We start from the raw sequence: 12104 nt of genomic DNA, 5'->3' as shown, positions 1-12104 counted from the left end.
CAATAATCGATATAACACACCAGGTCAACCCCAAATCAATACTTTATTTCAGCCTAAAACATAAAGATAACGCCTTTGAATTTTGAAGACAATTGCGTTTTGTTTATCGTTCTATTAAGCGACGCATATCGTCTGAAAACACATCGTGATGGTAACGGATTATATAATTTTTAAGACAAAAAAAAAAGACTCCAGAAAACATATCAAGTAACTATAAACAAATTATATCAACACCGAATAACATATAGCGCACATGATAAAGCTGGACAAAAAACACTTGGTAGCAAATTAGAGATTGACAAACCACGCTTGGCACATCAACCAAACGGTAACCATATACTCTTAAAAAGTTGTTAGCTCAAATACATCTTTAAAAAATAACTCATTTATTAGATTAAGATTATCTGAACACAAAGAGCTGCCATGATCGTTTTTCTAACGTTCAACTTAAATACATTGTGAAATTTGAACAAATGTCGCTGTCGATGGTTATCGTTTATCAGAACCCAACAGCAACTGAAAGGTTTTGGAGTTCATACAAAGGGGAGATAATCGAATCAAGTTTTGTTTTTTTCACGATTTATCAAAGTTTGGGTTATAAAGCGTGCGTTGTTTATTTATGTTCTGGTGTAGGTATAAATTAAGATTATGTTATTTATATTCGTGTGTTAATAAGTTATAAACGTGAAAATTTGTTGAATGAAATATAGAAGTTGGTTATCTATATACTGTATATCGCAATGTATTTGTTACAAACTTCCATCCCTTTTGCTTTTATGAGAGTTAAAAATGACCATTAATACTTATCGGCACAAAAGATGATTTATATTTTACCTTTATAAAATGTAATTGTCGCTTTAAAGCATTTTCAGAATAATGATCATGACATTTAGAGGTGGACGTTTCGGGTGCCATTTTCCAGACTGACTATACAGTACCTACCTTTTTCTGCAACAACCACTTTATGTTTTCATTGTCTCATGTTACTTGTTACTGCTCGCTTTTACCAAGTGGATTTTTTAATTTTCCATTTTAACAACTAGTTTGGATTGATGATGTTTGACTTTGAATGCAGATTCCCCCCTATACCCTTTATTCAACCTAAGGTGGTTCGTTGACGTCCAGATATTCTTATCAGCTTATTTGTATGTTTACTCGTTAACGTGCATTTGATGAAACGCATTAAATTAAATCGCATACCTGTCCATTAATTATTATGAAAACGTGAATTAGGTGCCTTTTGGAACTTGCACAGATGAATTATTTGCCTATTTGAACTTGTACAGATGATTCAGATACCTATTTGAACTTACCAAATACTTCATAAGTGCACTCAACGTTCTAAAAAAAAGTGTAAGCCAGCCACTAATCTGGTTTCAACAATATCGTCACCGGGATTTTAAAATGTATCTCGGACACTACATACATGTACGTTTTACTTTAGTATGTGTGAAGGTTCCCCACTTTATAACTGTTTATATCAATGATCTACATCATGATTTTATTTTGTATTTGGACACATATATATACACAGACAGTTTTATCAATCGATTTTTCAGACTAACCCTATCCGTTCCCGAGTTCATTAAAAAAAAGTTAGGGCGTTGTTTAGTTGTCAATAAGTTTTATTGCCTTATGAAACACTGAGACATACAAAAGGATAAAAAGCGGTTGATTGATTCATTAAAACAAGTGACGTCTTAACCTAAGCCATACTTTTCCTGATGGCGAAGACACGGGCGTCGCGTTATGCTTGGATCAAATATCCCAACACGGAGTTACTTGATCAACAATATGAATAAATATATCATTTATTTTTCAAAATTAATTCTAACAATACCAGCTAACACCTGCTCGGCTATTAGCAAGGGGAAGTTGACGCTGGTAGGCCATTGTCGTTAAACGTTCTGCGACACATTATCACGACATGGGCGGCCATTGTTGCACAATATATCAAAGGTTCGGTAACTCTAGCACACCCGCGAAATTCAATACATTGATATACACTTATTGTATACACGACGGCCAATAAATAAATAAAAAGGTGGGTTGTCCAATTTCATACCGAGACCAATTTGTTCTATTCAGTTTATTTATAAAAAATACATGTTTAACCAAATTCTTCCTACCCCTTTGTCTGGAAGTTTGGAATCGGATTATGGTGTGTCTTGTCGTTCTGAATACCGAAATCCCGTGTATACACTGGCATTGCACACAAATGTCTCCTGACAATTAAAATTTGAGGAAAATTGTTTGCCTGGGAAGTGTAGATACCACCTTGGCCTCGATGTTCTTAGATAGATATGAACAATCATATACACCGACTGTCGATTATAAAGAAATGAAAATAGAGACATGAAATTGCGTGAAATTTAGATTTCCATTAACTTATAGGATTGATCAGGCTATATTTTATTGTGAAATTCTATGTTCGCCTGTAAAACTAAAATATTATGTTTCTGTATATAAAATGTTCGTTTTTCTTTATTTCTGATTAACACTATAATGAATGTGGATGTTTACTTTAATCTTATAGTCGTACGTATCAGTTCTCTATGCCCTTGTTGCACTTTGACACCGTGTTTAATCAAGGAAGAAAGATTCGAAAATAAATGATAGCCGAGTGTACTTTAGATAGGGCACATACAGCGTCTTCTACATACACTTAAGAAATGCGTTCATATATTTTACTTAACTATTTAAGTAAGTATCTATAACAGACATTAAAGTATCAGATTAGAAAATGGGTATTTAAGATAAAAATTGAAATGTGATGAAATTCAGTTTTTATTATCGATATAGCCTTCTTTTATACATGTAGGACTCTGCTCTGTCAGAAACATTGTCCAGGAGCAAACAAACAGGCGATATCTAAGGTACGGTGTAGCTAGGGTTGTATCTCCCCCCCCCCCCGGGTCTTCCCCACCCACTCACATACACGTGCGAATAAAAAACACAATGCACATACATAAACATGCATTATGCAAGAGCTAAATCTGTCTATTGCAGGTCTTTCTTTAGACTTTAAATGTTATATAAATTATTAATTAGACATTAATTAGCATACTAAAACCATTCTGAACTCTCGCTGCCATTGGATGGTTCCGATATTTAATGGATTTGACAACGTTTTGTGTTTCTTGAAATAACCGTAAAAATGGATAATCGAGTCTCTGTTTATTCTATTATTCTCAGCCAATTATTCTATTCTTACCCAATACCGCTTTAATTGGAGTCGGATGTCTTCTATTACTGTCCTCAGAAAAAACGACCCCAACCTTTCCCCAATAGGTACGCTATTGTTTACATTAACTTAGATCTTAAGATGACATGTCGGTTGTACAGGCATTTTTCATTCGAGAAGTTTGCAAATCACGAGAGCTAATGAGAGACATTACAAGTACTAAAGCAAAGAGTAGGAAAACGATTATTCAAAAACAAACAGCTTCTTTAAATTGCCCGCGTGATTAAAGGACAAATCAATTGTTTTAATCAAAGAACAGATGCCAGCTTCAAAGACTACGGTGCCAGAAAAAAAGTCTCGATGAATGGTAGAATTCTCATTAATAATTCCTGGAAGCAAATGTATATGGTTGAAGTCTCCGAGAATACTGTCTTAAATTCTAGTTCTGTTCTAATGCCATATTTCTTCCTACGCCGTAATGCCTTTTCAAGTTCACCAATTGACGGGTGTCCATTTTCAGTGAGTTATGGTGGCACACGACAAGGGGAGATAATCTATTTAACGACACAATCACGTGATATATGTCCGTATAATGAGTTGGTTAATCTAAGCGCCAAATTCCTTGGGTAAAAGACGCTAATGAAAAGTCATGACAGCGAGGTACTTGAATTTAAACTACAAAATTACCCAATGAATTTAACACATTTTACCAAGCGTGAAAATCAAAAGATGCATTTAATTCGATTTGAGGTAGTCGACATTTCTTTGAGGTCGTGCTCAAATTAATTAAGGGTTTTCGGAGCGAATGTTGGTTGACCATGTGCGATAATCAATGATACGCTAGCCGGATAATATAGTAAATCTTGGTAAAAGTCAATACCAATCTCAAAGATGATGGCCAAATCAATGCCTGATTAATCCAAGGTCCAAACAAATTTAATCACCCCGAAATCTTTTAAGGAATTACTTTCTTCCTTCCTTAGAAGTCTGTCATTGAACCACAAACAATAATTTACCCCTAGACTTAAATAAAAGAACATCTACATGTTTTATATAGATTTATACGTGTTAGAAAACTACGTACATGGTTCATAATTATTGGTAAGTTACTGCTAAACGCTGACTAAATTCATTTGCTCTTAATAATCCTTCAACCTGATATACGGGTTTACTGTCTAAAATTGATGCAATTTAATAATGTGTTACAGTTATAAACCGACAATCCGTTTAAACCAACATGTGTTTTAGGTTCCGTTTACCGTAAGTTGTTCCAAATGCAGGCTGTGCTCATATTTATTGTATACATACAACACATAGAATAAAATGGGGTTTAGCGCCTGGTCGAAGTTTACTAACATGTTACTGTTCTTTTAGTTATCACCAGGACCATGCTACCAGGGCTATTTTATTAACGTAACGCCTCCGTGTATAATCGTATACACGATCACTAAAATACATATGACGAAAACGAACCAAGCGTGTATAGCATTGCTTAGAGTTTTTGATAAAGTGGTAAAGTCACTATACGACCACATCAAAATGTGGATTATAACAGTATTGGGAAGGGGGTTGATAAATATGCTCCCTGGAACATTAATACCTCTCATTTGAAGAGTTCGCATAGCTTATTTCGGGACATGTGGTGGTTGTGTAGTTATGATACTGGATTAAAAACCAAAATGTCTTGGTTTTCAGTCCCGAGAAGAATCGTCAATATTTGTCAAAGTCGGTTCCCGTGTGGCAAGGGTGACGTCAGAGTGGCTGACAAGGAAATTATGTCAAGTCGTTCGGATGGGACATGAAATCGGTAGTACAAATTGGTAGTAGCCTACGCGTAAAAAGATCCCTTAATAGTTGGAATTCATATTTGGGAAGGCAAATATCTCATAGCATTACAAAATGTAAGAATATAAATTAAAATTAGCATATATTAGTCTCAAAATAACCGAAGTATTGGAATGAAGAGACGTTAAACTCCGATCTATTTCATTCTAGTCAATCTACTTTTCAACCATGATGGTACCAGAGAAGGTGAATAAAGGGTTTCTGTTAATCGAGACAGAAACCAATCTGAGACAAACATCAAGACAGTGTGAAATATGATGCTTTAGTCCATGTAGGATATGAAATATGGCCTGATAGTGATTCCTCTTTGATTTATGCGAATATTTAGATCAATGCATCTGTCTGTGCCTAAAATACACTTCAATCAATTGAATCCCGACAAATTTTCATAATGTAGAAAATTTAAGCTTTATTTGGCTTGTCAAATTGAGAACATAACCATATCGAACCACATCGTCCCAAAAGATTAAGTGTTATTGAATAATCAAATTTAGTTTTCAAAACAAATCTTGAACAGTGTTGTAGCAATCGCTTTCATCATTTGGAATATGTCACCACAATGCTAAAAGCGGTAAAAATTTTAAGGCCTTTAAACGGGATTAAATATATATATATATATATATATATATATATATATATATATATATATATATATATATTTAGGGGTTGGGGAGGATAGTTATATCTCATTTCTATAATCATCATCATCTATCTTACCATTATTTATTCAAAGATATCGTTTTCGAAATTAAAAAGCTTAACATCGAAAAAGACATGGAAAATTCTAAATTTGAATTTAATGGAAATTATTGAAATAATTATGTTACGTTCATCTACAGTTTTTGTTTATCAAAGTTATATTTGATGGAAAACATCGCCGGATAAAATCTGAAGCAATCGTATCTGTGTAACATTATTGATGAGAGTAATAGCATAGGTGGTGTATGTTTTTAAGTGAAAGATTATATTTCTCGAAAATAATTAAAAGATATAGAAAAAAAGAACAATGGGGGCTTAGTGATGTTTTCTCAAATTTCTGACAAATTTTCCTATTTTCTGTTATTGTTCAATGGGGAAATATCCCGTTAAACTACATCATAAATAATCCGGAATATGATTCCCTCTCGAGCTCCATTCGAGTCGAGCAGGGGTCATAAAGCTGCCAATTGTCAAGACGATGGAGTTGGGAGCCGCATCTTGATGCTGGCTTTCTTGTCGACTTTTTTGCGCCGTGTCGCCAACTTTTGACATTAAGTCGTAAAACGGTCTGCATATATCAGTCATTTATGTTTGCCCATCACATATCTTCATTTGTCAAAAATGAATCCTGAAATCTCATTTCCAGAAAATAAGGAATTGTTGATGGAAATGGATATGAAAGACGGTCGTGTATTCATTATTCAAACGTCTTTCCGATTAGAGCCATTTCTAACAAATGAATTCAGATGGATTATTTCTTGTGGCATATATCATGATTTCTGTATGGTAAACAACTTTCTAGTCTATGGTATATTTGTATTAAGGAAATGGTTTGATTTCAGGGTAAAATGTATGTGATACTCACATAATCTGTTTAGTGAAAACGAATGTACATTTACTTGTACATTTCTCAACTTTTAGACATTACTTCAAAATTGTTAATCCTCTTTGATCTGAGTCAAAAATAAAATCATTGATTTAATTGGATGTTATATCTTGATTAGTTCAGTGTAATGATAATCTGTCCTCGCTGTATAGGTAAAGACAGTGCTGGGGATATAACCAATTTGGGTTCCTCTGTCGAGAAATTAAGCCATAGTAAACAAATATTAGTAAAAAACCGACTGCCAATTAATTCTTCGAAAAAAAAATTTCATCTAATAGAGCTTCCACAATCACTAATAGAAACAACTGAACCTTAAATTTTGATCTAAATCAAAGATGTTAGAACCCTTAACAAAGACCCTATAGATGAAGATTTATGATATAATTTCATATAATTCTTAAAGTTAAACTCATGAATTTCTTTTTAAATTGTCCAATTACTGCCCGAAACATGACTGTGTCATAAATAACATAATTGTTGGCTCTGAATTACGTTTCTTATAGTCTTAAAAAATATAGGCAGGGGCACATACAAATCATATGTGATTTATTAATTTGGAATAAAATCGTTTAAAACACTGTAAGAAATGAAATGGGGTTGAACGTCCTACTGTTCTGCTCCTACTGGGCTGTGAGACAAAATAAGTAAGTATTATTTTAACATAAAAATAATTACGTCAACAAAATACTTCTGTTACATTCTGTAAGGGTTTCTGTGTCCCAAACGCTACTCATGTTGAGGTTATTCTTGTTCTTGTGGACGAGGCATGGTTATTCTTTGGACAAATGCGTATCGATAGTGTTCTTAAATTTTTATATGACGTCACAATTCCAAGATGGTGGCCATGTCGTCCTGTCGGTTCCTATTCCATAGTATGCTCGGGCAGTGGCATTTCTTCCTACACTCTTCATCGAAGTTTGTACACGTGTGGACCTGGGTTTTGCGTCCAATCCGTTGGACAAGACAGCGCCTTCCTTGTCGTACCAGCAGTGTTTTCTCGACTCATGCTGTGATTCGAACCTGGAAAATTCTAGTCGAGAGTCCAGTTCCCTTACTACTTGATTGCCACGGGGCCCCTTTGCGTTTCGTTATGCATGTAGTGGACACGGTTGTATGTTTTCGGTACAATGTAAAGGTAAACATTATCAACATACTGGCCTAATTTTAGCGCCATATATTCCAATCTTCATAAATATATCACCAAAGTATCTCATCAAATATTATAAATAATGAAACAGTGGCACTTTCTTACGTGAACTTAAGTCAGAAATATTTAACCTTTCAGTGATAAAATCCCTGGTGCAGTAAAATAAAGATATACATTCCCCATCCATCAGCATCACATCAGCCCTATCTAAATTAATGATGAGACGATTACGGTTTGACTTTTAACCCTAAACCATTAAAAATAACCTTTACGTTATTTCACGAAATAATAATTAAGTTTTTGGCTTTTACCTCACGCTTGTCAAATTCAAATGATGACTACTTATTAATAACATCTTTGGTGTTAAAGAAAAGAGCAAAGAGTTTCTTAAAGAGACTAGACATGTTGCCATGTAAACCCCGTGGAGTTTAATTTTGAAATTGTGTAATTTAAATAACGTTACTCGTAATAATTATCTTTAGAATAATGAAGTAAATATTTGCTAAATAGATTAATAATTACCTTGGAACGTTGTCTCGAATTTTAATGACATCATTTAGGAAGTTTCACCAATGAGCCAAATTTTTATAAGTTTACATGTTTGCTTTCTCATGAATCGTTATGGTTCCTCGTAGTCTAAATCGATTAATCATAATTTGTCATTTCAAAAGAAATTCCATAGTTTGTCTGTAACCGTTAGTTATGTAATTGTCGGCTTGCTTTAATAGATCTTTAAAGCTTCTAGATATATTACTATATGATTTATGATAATGATTAATGGCTATTCGGTAGTTTCTGAAGAGATACAAGGTTAAGCGTTTCTATTTCTAAAAAGAGCTCGAGGTGCATGCTTGAATTGTCTTCTAAATTAAGTAATGGGGCAACGTTTTCAACTTAGTTTGACGTGGCCTTGTAGAAATAGATATCGTTTCTCAAAAATGGCTGCTAAGTTATGTGAAAGTTAAGAAACTTTTTGGTGGAGGTTTCGCCTGAATTTTGAATCATCGGTTAAATTCATTGAAGATAATTATTGTTTTAAAATTTAGAGAAATATTAGAGAAAAATAAGATCTGTATCGTTGTTGTTGTTCGTAGGGTTTAACGTCCACTTCCATCGAGGGTGATATCGCAGACAAGTTGTTGTCATGTTTTAGTATATCCGTGGTATGCGCAGGGGTCTTCCCTGTGGGAAGAAAGCGGAGTACCCGGATTAAACCCACGAGGTTGAGAAGGCATTCCTATCCCCAAGCTACACGCGTTTTTACCAGGAATCGAAAACACGACCGCAAAATTAAGATAACCCAGCTCTTATATCTGCGTAAATTGGGTCGTTGAAGAGACGTGGTGGAGTCCTGGCCAATTTTTAGAGTTACCTCTCAAATTTGTGACAAGAATTTACATAGCGGATCCTTCTCAAGTGCACAATTCGCTTCATAGTAGCTAAAATATTTTGTTCTAAGTCATGTGCTGAACCTGATATGTGGTGTGATGAATGTTCAAATATAAAGAGCATTAAGTATTAAGTACACACGCAATACCTATCTTCGACAATTGTTAAATAGAAACTACGAAGTTAATTAGAAACCAAATTTAAATTGCAATTGCGGAAATTAAACTGTCCCAACGAGTTAATTCACTTCAAGAGAGTGTGTTTTTATTTTGTTGCTTTTGTAATGAAATCGTGCAACTTAATTAACCCTGTGAGTATTTTTTCTGTTGCTGAAAACATACGAAATGTCTATACCCCCCCCCCCAATTTACTGTTTACTCTTCATAATGGTTTATAGATGGTGGTCAGTCTGTTAGCTTGGAGCTGGCTATAAATTATTTAACTTAAAATTATTATAGTGGCCCAGTGAGTAAGATGCTGGTTCGCTAACTAAGAGGTCTCGGGTTCTCTGCCGGTGAGTCAACTGACGTGGTTTCGAATCCTCGGTTGTATGTGACAATGAGAAGGGTCGCCTGTCGAACCTCGTGGTTTTCGCCTAGTCCTCCGGTTTCATCCCACGGTTAAAGACCCCTACACGCAAGCGAATTATTGAAATAAAATTGAACCATATGTTAGTCCCGAAATGACATAGTTTGTGTCGAATGGACGTTAAACCCCATCTCTCTCTCTCTCTCTCTCTCTCTCTCTCTGCCGGTGTTGGCCGATAAAGTTCCTCGCGGTTTTCCGGCGTGGTTCAGAAAGAAGAGTCTGACAAGGAACAGTGTCTAGTCGTTCGGATGGAACGCAAAACCGAGGTCTCGTGTACATTCTTGGCGTATTCCCTGTTCAGAAGATCAGTCGGTGCAGAAAAAAGGACGTTAAACCCCATTTCATTTCATATATAGTCGCGAAGTTTGTATATCAATATTTTAAATCTTAGTTTGATGATTATTTCATGACATTGTAAAACAGTTTGAAATCCTTGTAGGTTTCCTGTTCTTAGCTTTGGTAGGTTTATTTTGGGGAATTATCTTCCCAATCCCTTCCTACATAGTGTAAAAATAGAACGATTTATTATTTCTTAATAGAGTCCATGTACTATTGAGTAAAAAAATGTTCATATCTAATAAAGAATGAAAAAAGAAGAATCATCCCATGACTGAAGCATTATCCCATGACTGAAGCATTATCCGTGATTAAAGTATTATCCGTGATTGAAACATAACTACTCAAGTATATCTTGTGATAGACAATTTGAAGCAATGAACGGCATAACCAGTGCTTATTTTTGACTGAATATTCAGCGTGTATGAAACATATATTTTGCTGGAAGAAAAGTTCGTTCACCTCATATCTCAAGATTAAATCGCACCTCGTGCTTAAGCATATCTACGCCTTGGATCGAATCAATCAAGCTTCCAAAGCACACACAGACTAGCGGGAATTCATATGTACTTCATTCGGTCATTTCCTGTCGATTGAAACATAATTTCTTAACTCAACAAACAAATATTGGGGCTAATCTTGCGCGAGACCGAGAGATATTTACGCAATTGTGTCTTTTGATTTATTAATTATTAATATTTATGGAATATTTAAGACACTATATATCTTAAAGTGACAATAAACATCATAAATGGTTTCTTATACCTGGATAATTAGTCATAGTGCACTTCTTTGATGTAAAAACTATGGTATTATAAACAGTACCTTTTAATATACAACAGCTTAAATCCTATTTTTTTTTCTTAAAGCATATCCAAAATAAATGTATTCAATATAAATATACTGTTAGACAATACAGCAAACATAAAGTGAAAAAAATTGTCATTAACAGTTATTCGATGAAATATATTTTTTTATTTTGTTAACAAAATAGTATAAGCGATGACTTATTGACCATTAGGTTGTTTTGTATTTTTGTCTACAAAATATTCAACACGTGTAGACTGCAATAATCGATGTTATAACCGTGATCATATTGGGATAATCGATCTATTATGTGTTCGAAAAGGCATGTATTTGGCATTATATTAAACGTATGCAAACCTTAAGGTCTATAAAGTATACCTGCAATTGGTAGGTATATATAAGCGTTATGACAGTAAGGTATTTGCACTTTGAATATGATCGGATAACAAGCATCTTTAAACATCAGATAACCATAAACATGGGACATATCTAAATGTCATTTATAAAAGAAAATGTGATAACAATTTCACCTTTATCGGTCATGCTTATTCATTTATTTATTTTTAAACTGAAATTAAGATTTGAAATTCATTTTGTGTTAGGAATAAGATATTATATAAATTGATATTCAAAGCATGAATTTTTAAAGTAATTTCAATAGGAGTTTATCGTTTGTATTCCCGTGTTTTATTGGTCATTACTTGTTTATGAAATATACTTCCAATTAAACACGTTTTAAAAATAGATTAAGGAGCCTGTTATTGTTATGCTAACTATGATGCTATCTCTAATCGACTATGCTAATAATGTATTTGCATTTGGGTATTTGAATATTCAATTTAATTTGATAGCATGTTATGTAGCCTTTTTTAACTCTGAAAATCGGTGATTAATTTCAAAACGATTTAATTTATGCAACAATGCTTGAAATTCTCTGGAGAGATAAGATCTTCCTTTAAAAAGATAAAAAAAATTGTTCCGTTTTTTGAAAAGAACATTGGAAAAATGAGTTTTGGCGATTGAAATTGAGTGTGTTTACCCCGTGACTAATTTTCACCCATTATATGCAATCTTCTGTCACAAAGAAGAGAACAATATGCCTATCCAGTCTCAAACTTTCTGTCATTAATTGTCCAACGAAGATTCATTTTTAACGATGTCCTTAAAATATGATCAAGATTTTATTTCAAAGGAGCAAGACTAAAACCGGGTTATTTAATATA

Source organism: Patella vulgata, chromosome 5 (assembly GCF_932274485.2).
Source record: "Patella vulgata chromosome 5, xgPatVulg1.2, whole genome shotgun sequence".
NCBI classification, from domain to species: Eukaryota; Metazoa; Mollusca; class Gastropoda; family Patellidae; genus Patella; species Patella vulgata.
The sequence above is the reverse complement of the archived record's forward strand: the minus strand, read 5'-3'. Positions refer to the sequence as shown.